The 18,794-nt window shown below is 46.5% G+C and overlaps 1 protein-coding gene and 1 long non-coding RNA gene across 2 annotated transcripts in view; one reads left to right on the top strand and one right to left on the bottom strand.

Moving 5' to 3' along the window:
- The window catches only part of GDF11 (growth differentiation factor 11), a 611,389-nt gene that overhangs the window by 447,585 nt on the left and 145,010 nt on the right, over nucleotides 1–18,794 (top strand). The gene's annotated exons all lie outside the window — the stretch shown is intronic.
- Nucleotides 3,612–18,794, bottom strand: part of LOC135012883 (uncharacterized) — a 307,860-nt gene continuing 292,677 nt past the window's right edge. Inside the window, exon 4 of the long non-coding RNA XR_010211728.1 lies at nucleotides 3,612–3,921. This is a non-coding gene — a long non-coding RNA (uncharacterized LOC135012883). The remainder of the gene's footprint in view (nucleotides 3,922–18,794) is intronic.

Genomic DNA, 18,794 nt, shown 5'->3' with positions numbered 1-18,794 from the left:
GGTGGCTAGAGGATCAGGCTGCAGCAGGTATGAATTAATAATATCTGCAGGCTATCAGCTTAATAAGGTAGTAAAGAGACATCCTTCTCTTTTCTCACAAGCAGCCTCAGCAGGCCACCCCCTCAGGTTCCCTGTGCCTGCCCCAGAGGTTAAGGTGAGCCGGAAAGGGGCGGAACTGCATTCCATCAGTTCCATTTGGAGCCGGAACGCAGTTCCGCCTCCTCTGGCTCACCTAACCCAGGGAGATGCCAGGCGCCTGCTGAGATTGTATTACCAGTGGGAGCCCAACAAATTCCTCTCAGCGGCAGCTAGTGCAGGAGCTCCGGTTTCTGGCTCCCGAGTCCCGCAGAGTGCTCCATGGGAGAGACGTGATGACGTCTCCCTCATAGTTCCGAGGAGCGGGAGGCCGGGAGGAGGGCAGCGGTCCGGATGCAGGAGCGGGCTGGTGAGTATTGTGGGTTTTTTTTTCTTTGTGTGTGATGTGTGTGTGTGTGTGTGTAAGCGGTTCTACTGGGGTGGGGGGAACAAATGGGGGCATATCTAGTGGGGGGAAAACCATCTGGGGGCATATCTAGTGGGGTCAAACCAGCTAAGGGCATATCTAGTAGGGGCAAACCAACTGGGGGCAAAACTACTGGGGGCATATTTAGTGGGAGCATAACTACAGCGGGCATATCTACTGGGGGCATATCTACAGGTGGCATAACTATTGGCGGCATATCTACTGGGGGTATAGCTACAGGGGGGAATATCTATGGGGGGCATAACTACAGGGGTACAGGGGGCATATCTACTGGGGGCATAACTACAGTGGGCATGTCTACTGGGGGCATGTCTACTGGTGGGGGCATATCTACTGGGGGCATAACTACAGAGGACACAACTACTGTGGGGATAACTACAGGGGACATAACTACTGTGGGGATAACTACAGGGGACATAACTACTGTGGGGGACATTACTACTGGGGGCAATACTACATGAAGGCATTGCATAGGGGGCATTTAATAAGGGGCACTACTACTGGGGGCACCACCACAACAGTGGGCATTGCATAAGGGGCACTACTACTGAGGCATTGTATAAGGGGCACTACTACTGTGGGCACTATGTGTATTTGGGGTGTGGTCTTTGTGTATAAGGGGCACTAATGTGTGTCATACCATGAATAAGGGACACTACTATGTGGTGTAATATGAATAAGACTGTGCAACTGTGTGACGGAATTTGAATTGGGGGTACTATTGGGTGACCACGCCCCTTTTTGAGACAGCAACAATCCCTTTATTACACAATTTTGGGGGGTGGGGGGAGGGTTCCACCACCTCTCTAGGGCCACTTTGAGCACTGTCCTGCCCTGCACTTCAATCTATTGGCCTTCATGACACAGTTCATTCTCATTCACTTTACACGTATCTCTTACTTCATTGTTTCTACCTCGGGCACATACTCCCCTCCAATACCATTACCAATTGGAAGCCGCAGGGATTAAATTTCTTCTCACAGCCTCCTGAGGTGCAAGGAGAAATAAGCACTAAGTCAGTACTTTGGGCCTCTAAGCAGGACTTCAGATGGGTTTAGCCAACTTACGTGGCTAAACCCTGTCTGTTTGGCACAATATGCATGGGCGTCCAAACATCAATTGAATCCTGACAATTGTTTGGGTGATGAAATAGTCCCGTATAGATGGGATTTTTAGACACCCAAAACAACTGAATTCCCCCGTAGGGCAGTATTTTTTTGTTCTGCCAGCGGCCAGTAGACGGCGCTCAGCGGAGCTATTAAATTTTAGCTCTGTGTTTGCATGGCCAAGGGATGGTAAGCTGAAATAAGCGAAAAGTGACCCATTTGGCAAACAAACGGGACTTTTCACGTTGAGCCCATTAGTTTGGTTGGGTTAGCCGCTTTACATGGTTAAACCCGACCTCTCTGGACGCGACAAGTGCGATGAAAAGAAACAAATGAATATACTCCACCTGATCTCTCGTCAGTTTAGGTGGGAGATCGGGAGTGATAAACAATTGAATATCACCCCCATAAAATTGAAACAGAAGTAGATTTTGACAATACCAATAAAAGTGTTAAGTCTTTCAAATATTTACTTTTACAACCCAAAATCAACTCCGTAAAGTGCTTACTTATTCTTAATTGCCTCTCTGCAATTACCTCTTGTTGGAGACTTTTTCAGAACTTTTTTCTAAATACACATCAAACAGAGAACAAAGGAGCCAGTTTGCAGAGAGTTTACTCATGTCTCTTCTCCAAATAATGTTTTGTGTATAAAAATTATTATTATTTTTTTTGGATATGCTTTAAAAATAAGGTGTCAAAAACCATATATTTTGATTTGAATAGTGTCCCTCATTCAGATTTGGTTGGATGTGATATCGCTGCTGCTGCTTACATAGAAGCATCAGTGATAGCACTAATGTGGTAATACAGCAGTAGGCGTCACGCCTCCTGCTGCATTACTGATCCGAATTGCGTCCAAGGACGCAGCATCTCCGGCTCCATCGGGTGGCCTGCAGAACCCACGGAGATGCGCAAGCCATCTCTGGCAGAGGCCAGGAAATCTCCTTGCAATGATGGATATACCTGGCCTCTACCCTCTCTTTAAACGGCGGTAACTCACCTCCCTCCATTATCACAAACAAACGGAGGCCGTTGATGCTCTTTAACGGCATCAGATTGTCAATCACTGACATTCTGATGCCAATTCTGCGTTCTGTGCGCAGGAGACGTCGGCCCACCCGCAGAACAGGTTCTGCACATGCGAAAAGTACCGAACATTGGTACTAGTTTGCACATCATGGCAAACCTTCAACCACATCTAAATGAGGGTCAGTATACTGTTTATTGCTTATATTGTCTATAACAAATGTACTATTAGTTTCATATACACGTAATAAGGCTAGTACAGCGAAATATTAACAACAGAAAGAAAATTAATGTGATTAGAAAATAAATATAAAATGTTTATTTAAAAGAATGATATTCATTACATTATAATTTTTCATTTTTTCTTATCACATTATTTTTCTTTCAACTATACTGTATATGTTTTCAATATTTCGCTTTAGTAGCTCTACTACTGGTATATTTAACTATTTGCACATTTGTTTTAGAGAATACAAGCAATAAACAGCATACTATTCATAATATATGGTTTATCATATCTTCATTTTAAAACATATCTAATAAAATTTGTTTTTTATAAACAAAAAAATATTTTGAGAGGGGCCATGAGTACACCCTCAGCAAACAAGCTTCTTTGTTCTCTTTTTGATGTTTGTATATTTATTAGAGTCAGTTGGTAGCACCCCTAATATACAATAGGGTGTAAAACCGTATCCCGTATTGTAGGATATTTTTGTGAGTCCCTTTTTAGTTATTCATTTATCTTTTCATTCATTTTTCTTGGTGCGGAATATTTTCTCAGTGTATTCTTTTTTCTAAATACAATACGATATAAAGATCACCATTCATTTTAATACATTTTAAAATACTGTAGTTTACAGTTGATATATGAATAAAATGAGAAACATCTATCATTCATTTCTTTCTTTCTTTCTTTCTTTCTTTCTTTCTTTCTTTCTTTCTTTCTTTCTTTCTTTCTTTCTTTCTTTCTTTCTTTCTTTCTTTCTTTCTTTCTATTTTAGCCTGTTCACTCCATTCTCTATTTCTTCTCTGCCCCTCCCTCACTTGCCTTCTCCTCTTGTCTTTGGTTCTCCAGGCTTTGCTGAGTTGATTGTTTGGCTTGGCTCCATACTGGAGGAATTCTGGCTCTGTTCCCCAGTGTTCATTACTCCTCAGGGAGCTCTGAAACGGCCTGGTGCACCAGAAACTTTATTAGAAACAGATGTCCCTCCATCTGTCCCTCGGGGCTCTGTCTCTCTGGAAGGACTGGTGCCACTAAGATCTCTGCAATTTTGGAATGGGGGAAGAGCGAATAAGTAAGGGTTTTTATAAAGGTGAAATAGACCAGTTTCAATAACATAATGTAAGTATTTTAAGCAGTAAATGTTGTAACATTAGACTCGTTATAAAGACAGGATTAGCTATGTTCCTTCAGAGTTTTCATAAATGTCATTATACAGTATGGACAAGAGTATAGAATGAGTTCTCCCATCCTCATGATCAGTGCTGTCATGCTCTGTTTAACCTTTATAGTGACAAACTGTTCAAAATCATTGCCATGGCTTTGGGATGCAGAAACCTTGTCAGAGAAAAAGGCTTGAGGCCAAGCTACAGCAATCCTATCCAAGTTTCTCTGTCAGTTAAAAAGTGTAAGAAGACTATGTTGTTGCATGTTGGATGCAATTTTATAAAAATGACCCCATCAATACAATTGTTAAATGAAAAGTCCTACTTTGTGGCTTTTGTAGGAGTTAACTATATATAAAAAAAAGATCCTAGTGGTCTATTTTATTAATATAATATTTATGCTATGTATGTGTAGCTGTTTACTGAATCCACTTGACTAGCATTATATCTAGCACTTACGTTTCATGAAGGCTCTCCACCTTCTGTGGGCTAGTCATAATTGCACCTCTGGTTTCATACTGCCCGCATCACCACTTTTATTTTGCCGACATTAGGGTCTGGAACAGTGTGGATTACGGCCTGTATATGTTCAGCTCACTTGGCAACTATATTAGATAAGCATATGCAAAAGATTTAGGCGTCTATTCATAAAGCAGAGAAAAGCCCCGTTTTGCGTAAACAAGGCTTTTCTCTGCTTCCCGTAATTCACAGATCGGGTTACCATAAAGAAGTTTCTTACTTCTCCTGTGGTAGCCCTGCTCTGTGCTCAAATCGCAGTACCATACATATGTATGGTATCTGCAATTCATGTAGCATCGGAAATATGAGGATGGCGTAGTCTGCACAACTGTGATGAAATAGGCACGGAAGTTTTAACTTACCCCAGCTCCTGTCAATCATTGTTCTGCAGGCTCCGCCCATTTTTCCCAGGTTCTCCTGCTGCAAGCTTGTGCATACTGTTCCCCTCAGCAGAGGGAATTAGGAGACTCATTGAAAAAGTGGTGGCCAGGCACAGGCGCATGCGTGGAAAGAGTGAGCAGGCGGAAAAACAGAGAAAACTAATCAGAATACCAGTCCGCAGCCGCAGCCAATAATGCTTCTCTACATAGCTACGTGAATTACAACAATCTGCTTGGCCACCCTGTGCTCTCATCGGAACTTATGCGGCGAAGCACCTCCAGCTGGGTCCACTGGGCTGACTGTTGTATGGTCTTGGGGTCGAAACTGTAGACCCAGGATTCATCAACACTGATGATCACCCAGACAGAGTTTGAGTGACCACCATCAAACCTGGCCAGCATGTTGCGGCACCAAGTCATCCAAGCCTCCTTCTGCTCTTGAGTAAGCTAATGGGGCTCCCAGTGTGCAGAAACCTTGCTCAGACCAAGCATTTTGTGAAGTATCAAGAGGGTGGATCCCGATGAGATGCCTATCTCCTTCTCCAACTATGCCACAGTTATCCTGGCATCCACCCCAACTATGGCCCACACGGCATCAACCTTGTCCTCGGTGATGGCGGACACAGGTCAGCCACAGCACTCCTCATCTTCCAGGGACCATCTTCAGCTCCAAAATTCTAAAAACCACTCAAACACATTCCTCCCCAAAAGTAGCTCGCAGTCGGTCAAAGCTCTTCTGCTGTCGCATACTACGCTTATAGTTGCATGAGATCATGGCTTTCCAGTGGTTTCTTTTGAGTTCCACAACTAGTTAGTGAAGGAAGTGAATATGCTGACTTCTTTGTGTGCCATGTTGCTTATATATGGTTCTGTGCCTTGACATTTCACAAAAACTTTAGTCAGAGATTACAGTTCACAACCAGATTGTGTCTACCTATGCACTGCACATCCAGAAATGTATTACACACCCCTTGTATTACTGACCATGGTGTGGCACCGCCCCCAGCTCTGCACTTAGTGTCTGACTATCATAGATAACTGCCTCATCTCTCATGCGTCCCTGCAATTCCAGAGAGCTCCGTAGATTTGGCCAGTTTTAACTATATAACTGATTATAATAAACTAAGAATATGTTATAAATATCTTGTTTGTAAGTATTATTCTATTTTTATATCAAAACTCTGGAGCATGACAGCAGTATGACATTAAATATTCTACCTACTCTAACTGCACATCCCTGCTATTTATTCAAGATCTGATTGTTCAGAAGTTATTAACTAGGGAAACACAAACAAGCAGGAGTAATAAAGCCACCCAATACCTGGAATCTACTTTCTGACCTAAATGAATTACAGTATGCTTCCTCTCTCTGTTGTTTCCATATAATAATATCGCTGCTTTCCGCAGTTGCCGCATGCCAGGACACCTTCTCTCATTGGTACCAGGGAAGGCAGGAGTGGGACCCCTTCTGCCTTTCCTGGTATCGGTGAGAGAAGGTGTTCATATATGTTATTTATTCTTTTTTTTCTTGTCATTGGACTGCACTGAAATCCTTAATTCTGTATTATTCCGTCTTCCTCCACCCTCCTCTTCAACACATGTTATTCCTCTTTTCTCTATCTTGCATCCATGTCTCAAACCATAGTTGCCTACCCTCCCGGAGCCTGAAGGAGAGTCACGTTTGAAGCTCTTATCTCCAGCTGTCCTGCATTATAAATATTAAAAAGAGCATTACAGTGACTGCCATATAATACAGAGAGGAATGCACTGACTACCTGATAATACAGAAAGCCTTGCAGTGACCAACATATAGGGGGTCATTCCGAGTTGTTAGCTCGCTAGCAGATTTTAGCAGCATTGCACACGCTAGGCCGCCGCCCTCTGGGAGTGTATCTTAGCATAGCAGAATAGCGAACGAAAGATTAGCAGAATTGCGAATAGAAAATTCTTAGCAGTTTCTGAGTAGCTCCAGACCTACTCACAGATTGCGATCAGCTCAGGCCGTTTCGTTCCTGGTTTGACATCACAAACACGCCCTGCGTCCAGCCAGCCACTCCCCCGTTTCTCCAGACACTCACGCGTTTTATCCTGGCACGCCTGCGTTTTTCCGCACACTCCCAGAAAACGGCCTGTTTCCGCCCAGAAACACCCACTTCTTGTCAATCACACTCCGATCACTTCAACAATGAAAATTCTTTGTTCGGACGTGAGTAAATCTACTAAGTTTTGTGCTAAAATACTTACCGCATGCGCACTGCGTACCATGCGCATGCGCATTTTTGCCTTAATCGCTCCGTTGCGAAAATCGGCAACGAGCGAACAACTCGGAATGACCCCCATAATACAGAGTATCAATGACCTCCATATAAACAGAGAGCAAAGCAGTGAAATACATATTATTCAGAGAGCATCGCAGTGACCCCCATATAATACAGAGCGCATTGTAGTGACCATTATATAATAAAGGGAGCCCACAGAAACCCCACCTGTGTGCACTATTGCTCCAAACAATTACGTTTGTAATTAATGAATACTTTTACTAACAAAAAATATTTCCTTGTCTTTAAGAAAAAAGTATTTATCAAAAGAGAAACAAAGACATATGAAGGACTCAAGAATGTAAGTGGCATATTACAATGCCACTTACAGTATTATTTTATTATATAATTGGGATCAACAAAAATATCCCACATGCCCCTATAAAAATACCCTACATTCCCCCACTAAAATATCCCACATGCCCCATACAAAAGTACCCCACATGCTTCCCACAAAAATACCCCACATGCTCCTACAAAGTACCCCGCATGCCCCCCACAAAAATACTGCACATTTCCTCACAAAAGATCCCTACATGCCCCACACAAAAATATCCCACATGCCACCACAAAAGTACCCCACAAAACTCCACAAATACACCTTACATGCCTCCATAAAAGTACCACACATGTCCCAAACAGAAGTATCCTACAAGCCCACACACAAATACCTTACATGCCCACACAAAAATGCTCCACATGCCACCACAGAAACACCCCACAAACACTTTAGTGCACCATATGCTCCAAGATGCCATTTTACCCACAGTGCCACTATAAAGAATACAAGATATAAATGGCACACACAGTACATACCTGGCAGACTTAACTGAGCTTCCTGCTGCGTACAGTCTGCTCTGCAGACATGCAGAGGTGGAGCGGCCTTCCCAGCTCCTGGTTCATCAAATTTCACTGCAGTCACCCCAGCTCTACTGGCAGGCGGGGGTGGATTTCTTCTGCTGTGAAGCTGCCTAAAATGTACCAGTAATAAGGAGAATAAAGCAGTCGGATTCTCACGGGGTTTGGATTCCATATAAGGAGCCGCGCGTCGCCACCATTACATTTATCAAAGGAGTCACCATTTTCATTTATTAAAGGAGTGCTGGCATTCCTACCAGATGACCAGTCACTCTGAATCAGATCATCTGTACCCCCCCCCCCCCTCCACCGGATCGTGGCCTGCTAGGCGCAACTCCCTCACATAAAGGGGAATATCCTTGAGGTAGTGGGACCCGCTAGGCAATTACTTGGTTCACAGTGCAACCCTGCATATCAATCTATATCTATATATCTCACTCACCTGACTTCTGGCCAGTTCACATGGATTTTACACTGTGCTGGAAAACTGGATGTGTCGTTTGACGTGTACATTGCTGTTCTATAAAAAAAGCTGGAAGCTGGTACACACTTTATCAACAAGTGATTATTGAAAATTGTCATATAGTTTGGAAGTAGCTACTTTATCCACCATTGCATTATCCCTGATGAATCCGCTGTCGGATTCTCGCGGGGTGACTCGGAAACCAGAACGAGGCAAAATGTCATCATCCCGCTGTCGGATTCTCGCGGGGTTTGGATTCCATATAAGGAGACGCGCATCGCCGCCATTTTCACTCCGGCATTGGAGAGTGTAGAGAGAGAACATGTCTCCGTCCTCTCAGTGTCCGTGTCTTGTGCTGCATCTGTCCAGTCACAGTGGTGGTGTCCTCTGCTGCCATATGTCCAGTGCTACTGTATAAGTCCAGTCCAGTGGCGCTGTATCAGTCCAGTGGTGGTGTGTTGTGCTGCATCAGTCCAGTCACAGTGGTGTTGTATAAGTCCAGTGATCCTGCCGTATAATTACAGTGGTATTAGCATATAAGTCCAGTCCAGTGATACTGCCATATATGTCCATTGATACTGCCGTATATGTCCAGCGGTACTGCCGTATATGTCCAGCGGTACTGCCGTATAAATCCAGTGATCCTGCCGTATAAGTCCAGTGATCCTGCCGTATAAGTCCAGTGATCCTGCCGTATAATTCCAGTGATCCTGCCATATAATTCCAGTGGTACTGGCGTATAAGTCCAGTGATCCTGCTGTATAATTACAGTGATCCTGCTGTATAATTTCTGTGGTACTGGCGTATAAGTCCAGTGATCCTGCTGTATAATTACAGTGATCCTGCTGTATAATTTCTGTGGTACTGGCGTATAAGTCCAGTGATCCTGCCGTATAATTCCAGTGATCCTGCCATATAATTCCAGTGATCCTGCTGTATAATTCCATATAAGTCCATATAATTCCATATAAGTCCAGATCAATGGGACTGCCATATAAGTTCAGTGGTGCTGTCCTGTGCTGTATATTATTTACTCCAAATAAAGGGGTTATTAATATTTAATCCAAATCATTTTCACAAGGTTTGCCCTGTGTGGTGTAGAGGTACGCTCTCCTGTACCGCATATTGTTATATAACTCCAGAAACATAATGGAAAACAAAAATTTGGAGAATAAAATAGGGAAAGATCAAGAACAACTTCCTCCTAGTGCTGAAGCTGCTGCCACTAGTCAAGACATAGACGATGAAATCCCATCAACGTCGTCTGCCAAGGTCGATGCCCAATGTGATAGTAGAGGGCATGTAAAATCCAAAAAGCCAAAGTTCAGTAAAAAGACCCTAAAAAAGAAATTGAAATGGTCTGAGGAGAAACATAAACTTGCCAATGTGCCATTTACGACATGGAGTGGCAAGGAACGGCTAAGGCCCTGGCCTATGTTCATGACTAGTGGTTCAGCTTCACATGACGATGGAAGTCCTCATCCTACTGTTAGAAAAATGATAAGAGTTAAGCTGAAAAAAGCACAGCAAAGAACCGTGCGTTCTAAAATGGTATCACAAATCCCCAAGGATTATATATATAAACCAATGTAGGTGGCACTCCGAACCTCAATAAGAGGACAGCTGACTTTACAGCTTTGCCTGATCTCTAATTGAAGTTCAGAGTGCTGCTAGTGCTTACATTGACTCTTTACATACAGCGGGTCCTGCGTTTGCCGAGTCCGTTTGGAGGGCATCCAATAGAGCAAATTACATTTACCCCGGAATGCTGGAATTTGGGGGGAAATAAATAAATAATATTTTATATATATATATATATATATATATATATATATATATAGACAGCGACATATGAAACTAATGTAATTCAGGTTTATTATGGTGCCAGGAGGTTGGACAGCAGGATACCTGTCTGGCAGCCCACTGCTGCTCAACTCTGCAGCATCAGTGGCAGTGCTCACATTGTTATGGTCACCAGTGCCAACACTCAGCATACCGGGATGGTCACTGAGGAGTCAGTGTTTAACTCACTCAGCTCTGAAGGCCGTACACACTGGCCGATATATCGGCCGTTCTCTTGAACAGCCGATATGTTGCAGGTCCGTCAGCCAGTGTGTACGGCCAATACGTCTGTGAACTCCATCGTTCACAGACGTATCGCGTCGGCCCCGCAGCACAGCCGACGGCCAATATATCTACCGATATATTGGCGCGTCGCTGTGTGTGTACGGGCGGTCGGCCGACCGCCCGTACACATGCTGCGGCGGCCGGCGGTGATTGACAGCTGAACTGGGCAGGCCTGTGTACACGCCCGCCCAGTTCAAGACGTCAGTCCCCGACGGATCGGGCAGTGTGTAAGCACAGCACACTGCCCGATCCGTCCATAGATATATCTGCCGATCAATTGATCCGCAGATATATCTTTCAGTGTGTACCCACCTTGACTGCAGTGGTCGTGGTTCTGGAATCACAGTCAGTGTCTCGTGAGATTTTATGTCATTATTCCGTGAGATTGACTGCACTGCTAGGAAACAGCTGAGCTGCCGAAGAATAATAAACTGGTGACAGCTAAATTTGCTGTACTTCAGTTTTATGTGTGTAACAGTCTGGAGTCTTGGGGGCAGTGTGTGGGGGCGCAGGGACGGACGCCCCTGTCACCACTGGCGTATTTATAATGGGTGCAGTGTGTGCTTTGCGCATGGAGTCCAGGGGGCCCACACTGCACACGCAGCTCCTATTACTTTGAATACTTACCCTCCGGAGTCCCACGGCGCCATTTTCCCGGTGTTTCGCGTATGTGCAGAAGGTAGATCACTGGGAAAATTGCTGCCGTGCCATTTTCCAGGAGATCTGCACATGCGCTCTGTGCTCTGGGACAGCACCAGTGTTCTCTACGGACCCTAGAGCCTGCGCTACAGCGCTGCCGCCTAGAAAGAAGGGGGCCCAGACGGATCCTGCACATGGGCCTCCTCTTCTCTATATATGCCCTGCCTGTTACCCCACCTATAATCTGGCTCTGGGCTGGACTGACATGGGAGGGGGCTGGAGTGACACATGAAGGTGTTGACTTGTACTATGTAAACCTGACTTTTTTAATTATTTTATGTGGTTTTGTATTTCAAAATGTATTTTATGTGGATCTGGCTTGCTTCAGTGTATTTTTTGTATAAGTGGCTTTTTTCAGTGTATTTTAAGTGGATCTGGCTTGTTTCAGTGTATTATGTGTGGAAGTGGCTTGTTTCAGTGTATTTTATGTACATCTGGGTTGTTTCTGTGTTTCTTGGCCCAAGTATGACAAAAATGGGGGTGTGACACATGGTCATGCTCCTACAAATGTCATACTGAAGGTGGGTGAACAAAAATGGGGCGTGCCCTTGTACCAGTTAGGCCATGCGCCATCTTTTCCACGCGCGCACATGATACAGACTCTTTGACTTGACTACAGCTATTTCTCTTACGTCCTAGAGGATGCTGGGGACTCCGTAAGGACCATGGGGTATAGACGGGCTCCGCAGGAGACATGGGCACTATAAAGAACTTTTAGTATGGGTGTGCACTGGCTCCTCCCTCTATGCCCCTCCTCCAGACCTCAGTTAGATTTTGTGCCCAGAGGAGATAGGGTGCATTACAGAGGAGCTCTACAGAGTTTCTCTAAATAAAGAATTTTGTTTGTTTTTTTATTTTCAGGAAGCACTGCTGGCAACAGGCTCCCTGCATCGTGGGACTGAGGAGCGAGAAGCAGACTTACTTAAATGATAGGCTCTGCTTCTTAGGCTACTGGACACCATTAGCTCCAGAGGGAGTCGGAACGCTGGTCTCACCCTGCCGTTCGTCCCGGAGCCGCGCCGCCGTCCTCCTCGCAGAGCCAGAAGATAGAAGCCGGGTGAGTATAAGAAGAAAAGAAGACTTCAAGGCGGCAGAAGACTTCAGATCTTCATTGAGGTAAGCGCTGCGCGCCATTGCTCCCACACACTACACACACAGTACAGGCACTGATGGGTGCAGGGCGCAGGGGGGGCGCCCTGGGCAGCAATAAACCTCGGGTATGGCATATCAGGAGGCATTAGGCTGCGGAGGCAGTAAATGGAGAAATCCCCTGCCATTTTTTATATATTGAAGCGGGACCGAAGCCCGCCGCTGGAGGGGGCGGAGCTTGATCCCTCAGCACTAACAGCGCCATTTTCTCCACAGAACGCTGTGGAGAAGCTGGCTCCCCGGACTCTTCCCTGCTGAACTCGGTGACAGAGGGCTGGAAAAGAGGGGGGGGGGGCATTTTCAAGGCGCAGTGAGTGTATTACACATTGATTGGTGATAAAAGCGCTATCTGGGTTATTTTCCAGTATCTGTAGGCGCTGGGTGTGTGCTGGCATACTCTCTCTCTCTGTCTCTCCAAAGGGCCTTGTTGGGGAATTGTCCCCTTATAGATATATCCCTGTGTGTGGGGGGGTGTCGGTACGTGCGTGTCGGCATGTCTGAGGCGGAAGGCTCGTCCAAGGAGGAGGTGGAGCGAATGAGTGGTGTGTCTCCGTCGGCAACGCCGACTCATAAATGGATGGACATGTGGCATATGTTAAATGCAAGTGTGGCCTCATTACATGAGAGACTGGACCTGGCATAGTCCAGGGAAAAAGCTGGGGGTCAATCCACGGATTGGGCTGGGTCACAGGGCCTGTCGGGGTCTCAAAAACGTCCCCTATCCCAAATAGCTGACACTGATACCGACATGGATTCTGATTCCAGTGTCGATTATGATGATGCAAGATTGCACCCAAGGGTGGCAAAGGGTATTCAGTGTATGATTATTGCAGTGAAAGAGGTTTTGCATATCACGGATTACCCCTCTGTCCCTGACACGAGGGTGCGCATGTATAAGGAGAAGAAACCTGAGGTAACCTTTCCCCCTTCTCATGAGCTGAACGAGTTGTTTGAAAAGCTTGGAAAACTCCAGATAAAAAACTGCAGATTCCCAAAAGGATTCTTATGGCATATCCTTTCCCTGCTCAGGACAGGGTGCGTTGGGAATCCTCTCCCAGGGTGGCAAGGCTTTGACGCACCTGTCCAAGAAGGTGGCGCTACCGTCTCCGGACACGGCAGCCCTCAAGGATCCTGCTGATCGCAGACAGGAGACTACTTTAAAGTCTATTTATGCGCATACAGGTGTTTTGCTCAGACCGGCAATAGCATCGGCATGGGTATGTAGCGCAGTTGCAGCATGGACAGATACCTTGTCAGAGGGCCTTGATACCCTAGACAGGGATACCGTTTTATTAACATTAGCCCACATTAAAGACGCAGTCTTATTTATGAGGGACGCTCAAAGAGACGTTGGGCTGCTGGGTTCCAGAGCCAATGCGATGGCTATTTCTGCGAGGCGAGCTCTATGGACCCACACAGACTCCAAGAAACATATGGAGGTTTTACCTTACAAGGGTGAAGTGTTGTTTGGGGAGGGGCTCGCGGACCTGGTTGCCACAGCTACCGCGGGTAAATCTACATTTTTACCTTTTGTTCCCCAGCAGCAAAAGAAAACTCCACAGTATCAGATGCATTCCTTTCGGTCGCATAAGGCCAGAAGAGGTCGGGGCTCCTCTTTCCTTGCCAGAGGTAAGGGTAAAGGGAAAAGAACACCTGCGTTGGCTAGCTCCCAGGAGCAAAAGTCCTCCCCGGCCTCTACAAAATCCACTGCATGACGCTGGGGCTCCCCTAAGGGAGTCCGCACCGGTGGGGGCACGTCTTCGACTTTTCATCCAAATCTGGATTCTTTCAGAAGTGGATCCTTGGGCAATCTAAATTGTTTCCCAGGGCTACAAGCTGGAATTCGAAGAGGTGCCCCCCCCCCCCCCCCCCCGCCGATTTTTCAAGTCGGCCTTGCCAGCTTCGCCGCCGGAAAGGGAGGTGGTGTTAGCTGCAATTCAAAAGCTGTGTCAACAGCAAGTGGTGGTCAAGGTTCCCCTGGTTCAACATGGAAAAGGGTATTATTCAACCCTGTTTGTGGTCCCGAAGCCGGATGGTTCGGTCAGACCCATTTTAAATCTGAAATCCCTATACCTGTACTTAAAAAAGTTCAAATTCAAGATGGAATCGCTCCGAGCGGTCATATCCAGCCTGGAAGGGGGGGATTTTATGGTGTCACTAGACATAAAGGATGCATACCTTCATGTCCCCATATACCCTCCTCATCAGGAATACCTGAGATTCGCTGTACAGGACTGTCATTACCAGTTTCATACGTTGCCGTTTGGGCTTTCCACGGCCCCGAGGATTTTCACCAAGGTAATGGCAGAGATGATGGTGCTCCTGTGCAGGCAGGGAGTCAATATTATCCCATACTTGGACGATCTCCTGATAAAGGCGAGATCGAGAGACAAATTGCTGGAGAGCGTGAAAGTGCTGCAACAGCACGGTTGGATTCTCAATCTGCCAAAGTCACAATTGGTTCCAACGACTCGGCTATCATTCCTAGGCATGATTCTGGACACGGAACAAAAGCGGGTTTTTCTCCCATTGGAAAAAGCCCAGGATCTCCAGAACATGGTCAGAGACCTGCTAAAACCAAAAAGAGTGTCTGTTCATCAATGCACTCGAGTTTTGGGGAAAATGGTGGCAGCCTACGAGGCCATCCCCTTCGGCAGGTTTCATGCAAGGACTTTTCAGTGGGACCTTCTGGACAAGTGGTCCGGGTCTCATCTACAAATACATCAGAAAATAACCCTGTCCCCCAGGGCCAGGGTGTCTCTCCTGTGGTGGCTGCAGAGTGCTCACCTTCTAGAGGGTCGCAGGTTCGGAATTCAAGACTGGGTTCTGGTGACCACGGACGCGAGCCTCCGGGGATGGGGAGCAGTCACACAAGGAATAAATTTTCAAGGAATATGGTCAAGCCAGGATGCTTGCCTACACATCAACATACTGGAATTGAGGGCCATATACAACGGCCTGCAACAAGCGGAGACTCTTCTTCGGGGCCTCCCGGTTCTGATTCAATCAGACAACGTCACAGCCATGGCTCATGTAAACCGCCAAGGCGGGACAAGGAGCAGAGTGGCGATGGCGGAAGCCACCAGGATTCTTCGCTGGGCGGAAAATCACGTAAGCGCTCTGTCAGCTGTCTTCATTCCGGGAGTGGACAACTGGGAAGCAGACTTCCTCAGCAGACACGATCTCCATCCAGGAGAGTGGGGACTTCAACAAGAAGTTTTTACAGAGATAACAGGTCTTTGGGGAATTCCTCAAATAGACATGATGGCGTCACGCCTCAACAAGAAGCTTCGGAGGTACTGTGCCAGGTCACGGGACCCTCAGGCAGTAGCAGTAGATGCCCTAGTGACACCATGGGTGTTTCGGTCGGTCTATGTGTTTCCTCCTCTTCCTCTCATCTCAAAGATATTGAGACTCATACGATTAAAGAGAGTGCAGGCAATACTCATTGTCCCAGATTGGCCTCGAAGGGCCTGGTACTCAGATCTTCAGAAAATGCTCACAGAAGATCCGTGGCCTCTTCCTCTCAGGGAGGACCTGTTACAGCAGGGGCCATGTGTGTTCCAAGACTTACCGCGGTTACGTTTGACGGCATGGCGGTTGAACGCCGGATCCTAGCTGAGAAAGGTATTCCGGAGGAAGTCATCCCTACTCTCATCAAGGCTAGGAAGGAGGTGACGGCTAAGCATTATCACCGTATCTGGAGGAAGTATGTATCTTGGTGTGAAGCCAAGAATGCTCATACGGAAGATTTTCATTTGGGCCGATTTCTCCACTTTCTACAGACAGGAGTGGATTTGGGCCTGAAGTTAGACTCCATTAAGGTATAGATTTCGGCCCTATCTATATTCTTTCAGAGGGAATTAGCTTCGCTCCCAGAAGTCCAGACGTTTGTGAAGGGAGTGCTGCATATCAGCCCCCCTTTGTGCTCCCAGTGGCACCGTGGGACCTTAACGTGGTCTTAAAATTTCTGAGTTCTCACTGGTTTGAACCTCTTCAAACAGTTGAATTAAAATTTCTCACGTGGAAGGTGGTCATGTTATTGGCCTTGGCATCTGCAAGGCGGGTGTCAGAATTGGCGGCTTTGTCCCACAAGAGCCCCTATTTGATTTTCCATGTGGATAGAGCTGAGTTGAGGACGCGTCCTCAATTTTTGCCTAAGGTGGTTTCTTCTTTTCATATGAACAAACCTATTGTGGTGCCTGTGGCTTCGGGGGACTGGGAGGACTCCAGGTCCCTGGATGTAGTCAGGGCCTTAAAGATTTATGTAGCCAGGATGGCTAGGGTTAGGAAAACAGAGGCTCTGTTTGTCCTGTATGCAGCCAACAAGGTTGGCGCTCCTGCTTCTAAGCAGACTATTGCTCTCTGGATCTGTAACACGATTCAGCAGGCTCATTCTACGGCTGGATTGCCGTTACCAAATTCCGTAAAGGCCCACTCCACTAGGAAGGTGGGTTCTTCTTGGGCGGCTGCCCGAAGTGTCTCGGCATTACAGCTTTGCCGAGCAGCAACTTGGTCGGGTTCAAACACCTTTGCAAAATTCTACAAGTTTGATACCCTGGCTGAGGAGGACCTAGCATTTGCTCAGTCGGTGCTGCAGAGTCATCCGCACTCTCCCGCCCGGTTTGGAGCTTTGGTATAAACCCCATGGTCCTTACGGAGTCCCCAGCATCCTCTAGGACGTAAGAGAAAATAAGATTTTAAACCTACCGGTAAATCTTTTTCTCCTAGTCCGTAGAGGATGCTGGGCGCCCGTCCCAGTGCGGACTAAATCTGCAAGACTTGTATATAGTTATTGATTGCTTAAGGGTTATGTTACAGTTTTGATCGATCTATGACTGATGCTGTTTGTTTCATACTGTTGACTGGTTCGTATAGTCGGGTTATACGGTGTGGATGGTGTGGGCTGGTATGAATCTTGCCCTTGGATTAACAAAATCCTTTCCTCATATTGTCCATCTCCTCTGAGCACAGTTCTCTAACTGAGGTCTGGAGGAGGGGCATAGAGGGAGGAGCCAGTGCACACCCATACTAAAAGTTCTTTATAGTGCCCATGTCTCCTGCGGAGCCCGTCTATACCCCATGGTCCTTACGGAGTCCCCAGCATCCTCTACGGACTAGGAGAAAAAGATTTACCGGTAGGTTTAAAATCTTATTTTTTGGGCACGTTGCCTCTGACTGGTTACCACCCCAGCTGTTGGGTATATAAAATGAAAATAAGGATATATCAACATCTATAATCTGAGATTAAAGAAATCATATATGCGATAAATTGAAAGTCAACACACTGTGGGCGGGATGTACTAAGGGAAAAATGCGGTAAAACCCCCCGTTTTGGGGGGTTTTACCGCATTTTCAAATGTACTAAGACCCCACCGCCGTTTTTTCGCCACCCAGGGTATCGCCATCTCTGGATGGCAATAACCTATAGAAGCCTATGGGCTTCTTATCGCCGGCCGCCGCCTGCGCCGCATCCACCACAGATGCCTCCCCCCCTCCTCCCCGGCATACATTCCTCCAGGCAGCCCTGGTCCCGGAAAGGTAATCTCCTCCTCCCCCAAGCAACTCAGCCGGAGGTCCTTCCCTTTTTCACGGTAGCTGAGATGAAGGAGAGCCTAGGGAGGTGACGGAGACCCCCGCAGACCACCTTACAGGTATCGCAGGGGGAGGCCCCGTCACCGCATTGCGATGTTGATTGCATATGTTAGTACATATGCGATCAACATCGCTGCGATGGGCGGCGAGGGGCGGTGATGTACTGTATGTTAATACATCCCGCCCTGTGTCTTTTATAGTGCCCTTTTGAATATTACTTTTTAGGTTATCGATAGGTAGAACTCAGACAGGTGGGTTCTTTTCAAAAGGTGCAGCTAAAGATCTAGAAAGAGCTACATCAATATTACTGTCAAGAGAGGATTTCAGTTATTATATTGAAGCGCATGTGTAAGAGAGACACTCACAAACATTCTATTTATTCAGATATAGGACCTAATTCAGACCTGATCGCTAAGCTGCGTTTTCGTACTGCAAGCGATGAGGTCTAAACTGCACATGCGTATGCACCGCAATGCGCAGGCGCATCGCACAGGTACAAAGCAGATCACCGCTCAGCGATGAGTTTGTGCGAAGTATCCATTCGCACGGGCGTTCGCAAGGAGATTGACAGATCTGATCACAGCAGCAAATTTGTTAGCTAATGGGCAAAACCATGGCCCTCATTCCGAGTTGATCGTTCGC

This window comes from Pseudophryne corroboree, chromosome 2, assembly GCF_028390025.1.
Source record: "Pseudophryne corroboree isolate aPseCor3 chromosome 2, aPseCor3.hap2, whole genome shotgun sequence".
NCBI classification, from domain to species: domain Eukaryota; kingdom Metazoa; phylum Chordata; class Amphibia; order Anura; family Myobatrachidae; genus Pseudophryne; species Pseudophryne corroboree.
The sequence above is the reverse complement of the archived record's forward strand: the minus strand, read 5'-3'. Positions and strand labels throughout refer to the sequence as shown.